The sequence below is a fragment of the Helianthus annuus genome, chromosome 6 (genome assembly GCF_002127325.2).
Source record: "Helianthus annuus cultivar XRQ/B chromosome 6, HanXRQr2.0-SUNRISE, whole genome shotgun sequence".
NCBI classification, from domain to species: domain Eukaryota; kingdom Viridiplantae; phylum Streptophyta; class Magnoliopsida; order Asterales; family Asteraceae; genus Helianthus; species Helianthus annuus.
Window position 1 is genome coordinate 99,122,782 of NC_035438.2, and position 8,538 is coordinate 99,131,319.

General features: G+C 42.1%; 1 long non-coding RNA gene across 1 annotated transcript; it reads right to left on the bottom strand.

Annotated features, from left to right (window-relative positions):
• Positions 1 to 855: 855 nt before the first annotated feature.
• On the bottom strand, positions 856 to 2,345 carry LOC110917574. The gene is made up of 3 exons (XR_002580666.2): positions 2,189 to 2,345; positions 1,477 to 1,552; positions 856 to 938 (listed from the first exon to the last, which is right to left on the bottom strand). It is a non-coding gene; the product is annotated as an uncharacterized LOC110917574 (long non-coding RNA).
• Positions 2,346 to 8,538: the final 6,193 nt, after the last annotated feature.

Consider the following 8,538-nt stretch of genomic DNA (forward strand, 5'->3'; position numbering starts at 1 on the left):
GATCCACATGAATTCCTTCATGATTAACCAAATGTCCAAGGAATTGTACTTCTTGTAACCAAAATTCACATTTTGAGAATTTAGCATAAAACTTTTCTTTTCTCAATAATGTCAGAAGTGTATGCAAATGCTCTGCATTATCCTCTTTACTCTTAGAGTAAATTAGAATATCATCCATAAAGACAATTACGAATTTATCCAGGTATGGCTTACATATCCTGTTCATCATGTCCATAAATGCGGCTGTGACATTGGTTAAACCAAATGGCATGACTGTAAATTCATAATGACCGTACCTTGTTCTGAAAGCAGTCTTAGGAATGTCTTATTCCTGTGATTTCAATTGATGATATCCTGAACGTAAATCGATCTTAGAAAAGAATCGAGCTCCTTGAAGTTGATCGAACAGATCATCGATTCTCGGTAGTGGGTACCGATTTTTAATCGTAACCTTGTTCAATTCTCTGTAATCAATGCACATATGCATTGATCTGTCCTTTTTCTTGACAACCAAGACCGGTGCTCCCCATGGGGATGAGCTAGGTTGTATGAAACCTTTGTTAAGGTGCTTTGGTAATCGGTGTCGTTCCTAGTATAAGGTGAATCCTAAATTCAACCTCTCTATCTGGCGGGAATCCAGGTAACTCTTCTGGAAAAACGTCTGAGAATTTAGATACTACGGGAATATCTTTTAATTCCTTTGTCACACCCCAACCCGCAGCGGAATAGGTGATCGGGGCATGATCGGGTTAGCTCGAGAGCTTATGACTTGCTATTGCGTGTTTTAAATAATAATTTATTCATAACAAACAAATGTTTCACAAAACAATTTATTCAAATAAACAATTACAAACACGAGACATAAATAAACTACACTAATCCGTTTCTTGTTAACTAAGGCACATCCTATGTCCAATCTTCTCTTCGTACCTGTTCACCTGTATCATGTGTAAAAATGGTTTTTGGGTCAACAAAAGTTGGCGAGTAGATCTTTATTTGTTTTTGTTTAACCTTAAAAGATTAATTGATTTTATTTAATAAAAATCATGTAACATGCAATATTAAATGTAATAGTGACATCAATAAATAATTCATCAATCAATCCACATCAACAAGTAATGTAACAAGACATAATTAAACATAATCAGTGAAACAAATGATGCGATTCAAGCCCCGAGAGGAGAAAAGCGATACTATGAAACAATGATGGTGATACCGAGTTCGCCCCATGGCCGTGGGGGAACCGGTCAACCGGTGGTGGATCCACGCGAAACAGAGAAACAGAGACACAAAGCGGTAAACACGTAATACATGTATGTGAAACAGATAGCGAAACAATGCGATACCAAACATGAACACATATGACATTTAAGTTTGCATGTTGCGAAAGTAATATGAAACACTTATGAACACGTGACACATGATACACCCCAAAAAGTTAAAGTGACAAAAATGGGAGAAGTAAGATCTACTCACAGTGGTTGCGTATAAGGATTCCTTGAAGATAATGCACAAGGAAAGATGAGGAACCGAACGAACGGAAACGATTATCCTAGATATTTAAAATAACACGTAACGGTTTCGTTACTATTTAAAGATTGAATAAAATCATAATATTTATTGGTTACAATATACTACATTTTTAACTAGAATTTTAAGCTAGTCCTCTTTTAATATTTTTGTATATAAAAAGAAAAATTAGTATGAAATTCTTCATCAATTGATGTTATTATTATCATTAATAATAATAAAAAAATGATTTTTAAAACATAAACATTGAATTATCAATATTATATCAGAAAGTTGATTTTAAAATTAAAACCATAACAGGATATAAGCCGTTTAGAAATTCATTTATATACTAGCAATTTTGGGTTTCATTTACTGATCATGAAGGGATTAAAAAAAATGTCCAGCGACAAACAAGGGAGCCAGGTCGACCCCGCGCCCTTGTGTTGGTGATAGACACACCAAACCACCGATCCACAATATCATTTTTGAGAGGTTTTTATTTTATAAGAACATTAATCTTCAGTCATCTCTTTCATGAAAAAAAATGACCAACCGAACCAGAAAATGAAGCCACTGTTATACCTTGTTCTTGTTAAATTCCTTCATGTGCTCATTATGATTATAAAAAAAACAAAGTGACAAGATCAGAAAATGAATCGAGGAGGAGATGGTATACCGACAGCGGGAGAGAAAGAAAGTTGTCCGGCGTGCTTCGATTATTCTGGGAGAACTCCGGTGGCGTTTTGTAACTCCGGTGGACTTCAATCTTCGGCAGGCTATATTACCGAGAGAGAGTGTGCGAGAGATAGGGATGTGTCGAAAACAGTTTTGCGGTTGTGTGTATATATGTTAAAGGTCTCGATCTCTAAGTTTGGTAGTTGATAAAGTTTCCCAAAAAAAAAAAAAACTAGATGAATGGTTTTGGATTAACGTCAAGATTCGTGATTAGGGTGTAAGGGGCACTCCCATAAGAGGGGAGTCCCCTCTCTTACGTATAACCAATCCTCGTGTGCCACGTCAACTCCCCTCACACCCTAAATTGATGGCGGCACTCCCCTCTTAGGTGACTTGGTTTTTTATTAAAAAAAAAGAAAAAGAAAATTTTTCATTGGTTGATGAATGGGGCCCACCTTCTCTCTCCTCCCCTCTCTTCGGTGCCTCCTCACCGATCAACCTCCCCGTTTTTGGCTCCCCGCTGCACCGGCAGCACCTCACCGATCGGTGAAATCGGTCCCCGCATGGGGTCACCGAGTGTGCCCCGGGCACCCTTATAAAAAAAAAAAGGAAACGCGGAATGGAACCTCAATCAAGGAAATTTAGTGATAAAGGAAATATACAGCTAGTGTTTGCTGTCATTAGTTGGGCGGCAATTCTCAAACTCAAACAGCCACTTTTTCGGCTAACAACTATGATCGAGAAGGGTTATATATAAATTAAATATAGAACTCGAAAATTTCAAAACGGGTCAGATTTTGGGAGCCCATTTTGTCGGATGTTACATCCTTTCCTTTACTGTTAATGATTACAGAAATCATATACACTATTCCTCCTTTTCTTGCATGGCTTGCAGTTTTCATCACAGAGATGAATTTTGTTGACCTGGTTGGCTTGTCTCCTTTAATTGTGATCTTTTCACCCTTTGGTGTACTTACTTGCGGAGATACTTGCTAGCTTGGATGCATGACATAAGTTTAAGACCTTTCGAAGTTGTTTCACCGTACGCACATAATAAATCTTCATTCGCAAGCGAGAATCGAATCATCTTTTCGAAGCATACAACTTCAGCATGGTTTTCATGAAGAAAGTCCATGCCTACTATGACGTCAAAACTTCCGAGTTGCATCGGAATGAGGTCAATTGGAAAGAGGTGGTTGTTGAGCTCGAGGGTACAATCACGAAGAACAGAGTTAACAGCGACGGTTCTTCCAGTAGCAACTTCGACTTCGAATGACGAGGGGAGATAAGAACTCTTACGACTAAGGAGCTTCTCGAATTCAAACGACATAAAGCAGTTATCGGCTCCAGTGTCAAACAAACATGATGCATAAATACCATTCATAAGGAACGCACCATTAACCACGTTGTTGTCAGCCTGGGCTTGACGGGCATTGATGTTAAAGGTTCTGGCACGGGCTGCTTGCTGTTGCTGCTGAGGCTGCTTGCTGTTGCTGCTGCTGCTGTGGTTCTTGTTTCACAACCCTGTTCGGGCACATGTTTGCAACAGCAATGAAATGTCCGTAAAGGTTGCAGTGAAATGTCCGTAAAGGTTGCAGTGGGCGCAGAAGCGACAGGCGATTCCCACCGGGTGATGGTACGAGCATGTCGGGCAGAGCGGGTGGGGACCTGTGTAAGCGCGCTTGGCTGGCGGCGCATTGATCACTGGAGCTTGTCGGTGGTGAGACTGCTGCTGAGCCGGTACGGCTTGCAGAGGGGCAGCAGTCGTTGCCACAGCACAGTTCTTGTTGCTGGAGCTGTTGTTGTTGTGCTTCTTCTTTCTTCTTGACGACTTGGAGGGTTGAGCAGTGGTGGTGTCGACGGTTGACGTGGCGGTGGCTTGGTGCAGAGACTTGGTATGCTTATCCCAAAATCCAGACTTTACCCACTTGTCATTGATCTCAGCGGCAAGCAGGTAGGTCTCCTCAATCGATGATGGCTTGGCGGCATGAACGAAATCGGCAACACAATCGGGCAGAGCTCGAATATGCTTCTTGATGGCCATGTCTGACGTCTTGACCTGATCGGGACAGATGATGCTGAGCTGTTTAAAGCGTGCAGTTAAAGCAGCGTTATCTCCATCCTTCTGCTTGATGTTCCAAAACTCGTCCTCCAGCTTTTGGCGTTCATGGGGAGGGCAAAATTCATCCATCATAATTGCCTTTAACTCCTCCCAAGTCAGCTCATAAGCTGCATCATTTCCGCGCTTATTTCGTTCGACCGTCCACCAGTCTAGAGCTCGGGACTGGAAGACGCCTGTAGCATTGAGGGTGCGGAGATTCTCAGGACAACCGCTTTGGCGCAGAGTGACTTCAACTGAATCGAATCATTGAAACATGGCGGTAGGGCCATCCTCTCCGGTGAATTCTTTGGGTCCGCATGCTTTAAACTGTTTGAAGCTGAAGCCAGTCTTGCTGGCGTCCTTTGGAGCTTCAGTTCGCGACTCTTCGGACGACTTGCTAACGTTTTCATACACTTCGCTCACATCTTTGGCCACTTGCTTGGCGATGATAGCAGCGAGTCGTTTGTCTCTCTTCTCTTGGCGAGTAAGTGGGGTTCGGTGTCCAGATGACGACATGGTCTGCAACAGACATCGTCATATGTCTCAGACACAACAAATCAAATCTTACCTCACACGTCTACTACTTACTAAAGCTTAGAAACACGTCGAATCACACATCACATAAACACATAGGCACATAACCACAGATTCACGTAATCGCAAAAGCACATAGGCACATAGAGCATAGAGACACATAAACACAGAAGCACATACACAGAAGCAGTCAGAATACAGAAACCTATTATTCAAAGCTCGCGTGTCGTTCGTATATAGCACATCGAGTAGTTTCGTATAATTGTATAGCATGTCGAGTATAGTATAGCGTATATCGCATTATAGTATCGTATAGAATTGCAACGACTTGCTAGCATTTTGAGGTAGAATAGCAATACGAGTCGTGTGTGTTGATCGAAGTGGTAGCAAAAATCGAGGGAACATCAAAATTAAACACATAAACAGGCAAATACACATAAAACACATAAAAATCGACGAAGCATCAGAGTCGGCAGTTGCGGGCTCAGAATCGAAACACATAAAATCGAGGAAATGGACAGTCTGCGGCTACTAGACATTGACTACCCAAAGCGATTCGACTATTCACGATAGACTTGTCGTCACTTTCCGACTTTCGGGATCACGTTTCTGCCTCGATTCTTGGGCATTCAACACGTATTCCCTAGGTCATACTCGTGAGTTCAGGTCGTCGGAGTCCGTCGAGGCTTTGGTGAGATGAGTAAAAGTTGGAATAAGTTGCCAAGGTTCGGGTTTCACCCCTGGCTTAGCAATTTCTTCCTTGTTTTAGTAAAATTTGAGGAGATTGAGTAGATAATTCTGTCGAGAGTTTGCGGTTTCCACACCTATTCCCGATGAATAACCTCCTCCCATGTGTGAATAAATGGCAGCCGGAACAAATAATTTAGCCGAGGGTTTTGAGGCTTTTACACCTAATCTCGACCAAATCACTCGTTCGGTGTCAGATGATTAGGTGATAGCAGTGTAGTGCAAGGCAAGAATAATGAGGCATATAAGCTTGGTCTGTTGGTTCCTAACTATAGTCTAGGTCTCTAAGACAACGACCCGGACTAGGTCGTGTCTAGCCTAATTCCTTATAGTTATGGCTCTGATACCAATCTGTCACACCCCAACCGATGGCGGAATCATCGGGGCATGGCACTGAGCGAAACAGATTGTCCAGAAGTTTCCATAACAATTATCATCACTATTCAGTTTAAATTAACACGTCTCATACCGTGTCCCAAATAACAAACAAATTATTACAGATAACGACTAGTCAAATATTCTGTTCCGACAACTCAGATTTTAAATAAAACAAACAAATATTGTTCAAATGCTCCTAAAGTCCCAGCCTGACAAGATCTACAGACAACTATGCTCTAGTTGCTCTTTCCTGACAGACAACTATTTGTTGGGGGCCTCTAGAGCTTTATTCTAGCCTCGCTTTCCTAGCAAGCAAACATCTTAAACACCTGTCACATACGTTAAAATAAAGTCAATACACATAATGTAAAGGTGAGCATACAAGTTTGATGATAGCATATAGAGTTCGAAATAGTTTACGCATAACCAGCATGTACACAGAGGAAAACGAAGCATGTTAATTATCGACATGGACCTATCGATACCAATGACTGCGGGTTGACCGTCCGAGACGGTTCGCAATACATGATTACCACCGTAATCCATGCAAGTAATTGTCCTTAACAACCCCCGTGTGAACGGGTGCTGAGTCCAAACTATAGTACTACGTCGTTAAGGCAGGTAGACAGCATTCCACGTGTAAACACAATCAACAAGCATTCATTTAGTCACATAATACATGCAAATAGGTTAGCATTCAAATAATTGAGTAATGTGTTCGATAGTGATTTTGATAAGTAACGTATGTAACACCCAAAAGTGCTAAAGCAAAAAGGGATCGAGTATACTCACAGCGGTTGATTGATGGATTGAAGGGAGCGCTTGAGAGTAGGGTTAGCCTGAACAGTTCGATAGCATAACGATGAATACATGTAGAATGGAAACAAGTGTAAGTGGGTCGAACAGCCTGGTCGATCGAACGGCAGGTTTGCTCGAGTGGGTTGTTCGTTCGGCTAGGCAATCCGTTCGGACAGCCTGCTCGATCGGCCGGTAGGCTCGATCGGTTGGACTGTTCGAGTGGATTGTTTCTTCCTTTGAGTAGGATGTGTCTGTGTATGATGGTTTGAACTTTTGAAGTTTTTGTTGTAGCATTTGAGAACACTGAAGTGTACTTACCTTTCAGGTCGATCGATCGAACGGTCTGTTCGATTGGTTGGCTTAACCGATCGGTTAGGAACTTCAGTAGTAGTCCTCAGCAGGATGTCACTCGATCGAGTAGCATATTTGATCGAACAGCCTGTTCGCTCTGATCGCATGTTCGATCGGGTGGCACTCCAATGCGTAAAACGAGTTGAAAATCGATTAAGTGTTGAAGCATAGTATCTCATGATCCGAAGAGTAATGTTTACCAATCAGTCGTTCGATCGGACATTACCTCGTTCAATACCATACCTCATGAGCTTGTCAAATTGTGGGGCCTCATGCGAGTCGATCGGCTGGCCTAGTCGATCGGCTGGCCTAGTCGATCAGCTGGCCTAGTCGATCGGCTGGCCTGTCCGATCAGTTGGGCTGTTCGTTCGAACAGCCTAACCGTTCAGTCAGCATCCTGACTTGGTCGGCCTGTTCGTTTAACACTTGGCTGTTCTGATGATTTGACGTTACATCGAGGTAGTTTGGCAACGAGCTAAACCAGGGAACTTCCATTCTTACTTGTTTCACCTGCTCGGACAGGAACCACCCAAATCCGGCCAGTGAATGGTTCGGAACGGCGGCTAAACGTTTATCCCGAAGTCGGTGAACCTCGTAGATAGAATCCGGATCTTGAATCACACAACCATTGGAATGATTAGTGAGTCGGTTCAAGCTCCGTTTCTACCGGTTTGAAGGCATTGAGTGTAAAAGAGTTGAAAGAAAGTTGGAATTCCTTCTTTCAATCCTTCACATCATGTAAATGTTTAGATCCTTGTTAATCTTAGCTTGCTTATGTGGAAATCGGTTAGATCCAAGCTATTCATGGTGGATTGAAGCCAAAACATGATGTTCTTGAAGAACACCATGATGACATCATCCAAGAATGCTTAGATCTTGGTGATTTCACGGTTAAAATTCAAGATTTAAAAGATAGAAAGGTGTAGGAGCATGTTTTGATTAAGAAAGTACAAGATTTAGGATGAAAACTTGCCGAAATCGGATGAAATCTGAGAAAAGAGGAGGAGCACGAGCTGGTCGGTCAGAACTTTCCAAAAGTGGTAAAGAGTGACAATGACAGCCCTATTTATAGGCTCCAAAAGAGTAAAGGGTTGGCCGATCGGCCAGGCTTCCCCGATCGAACAGCCTGCTCAATCGAACAGCCTGTTCGATCGGCTGGGCTGATCGATCGGCTGATAGCCTGATCGATCAACAGCCTGGTTCGAGGGTTCGGTGCGACGATTTTTTTTCGATATTTCGATTTTGATTGAAGACGATACGAGTACGATAGAGTTTCCTATTCAAATTACTTTCAGTCCCAACTACTATATCTAACATACAATCATCTATATTTCACCCTATCCTTACGTTGTAATTCGATTTCGATTTCATTCAATTTGAGATTCAAGTTCGATTGGAGTTTCGATTGATTCGATTGAGTACCACACCAAAACATAAAGTAA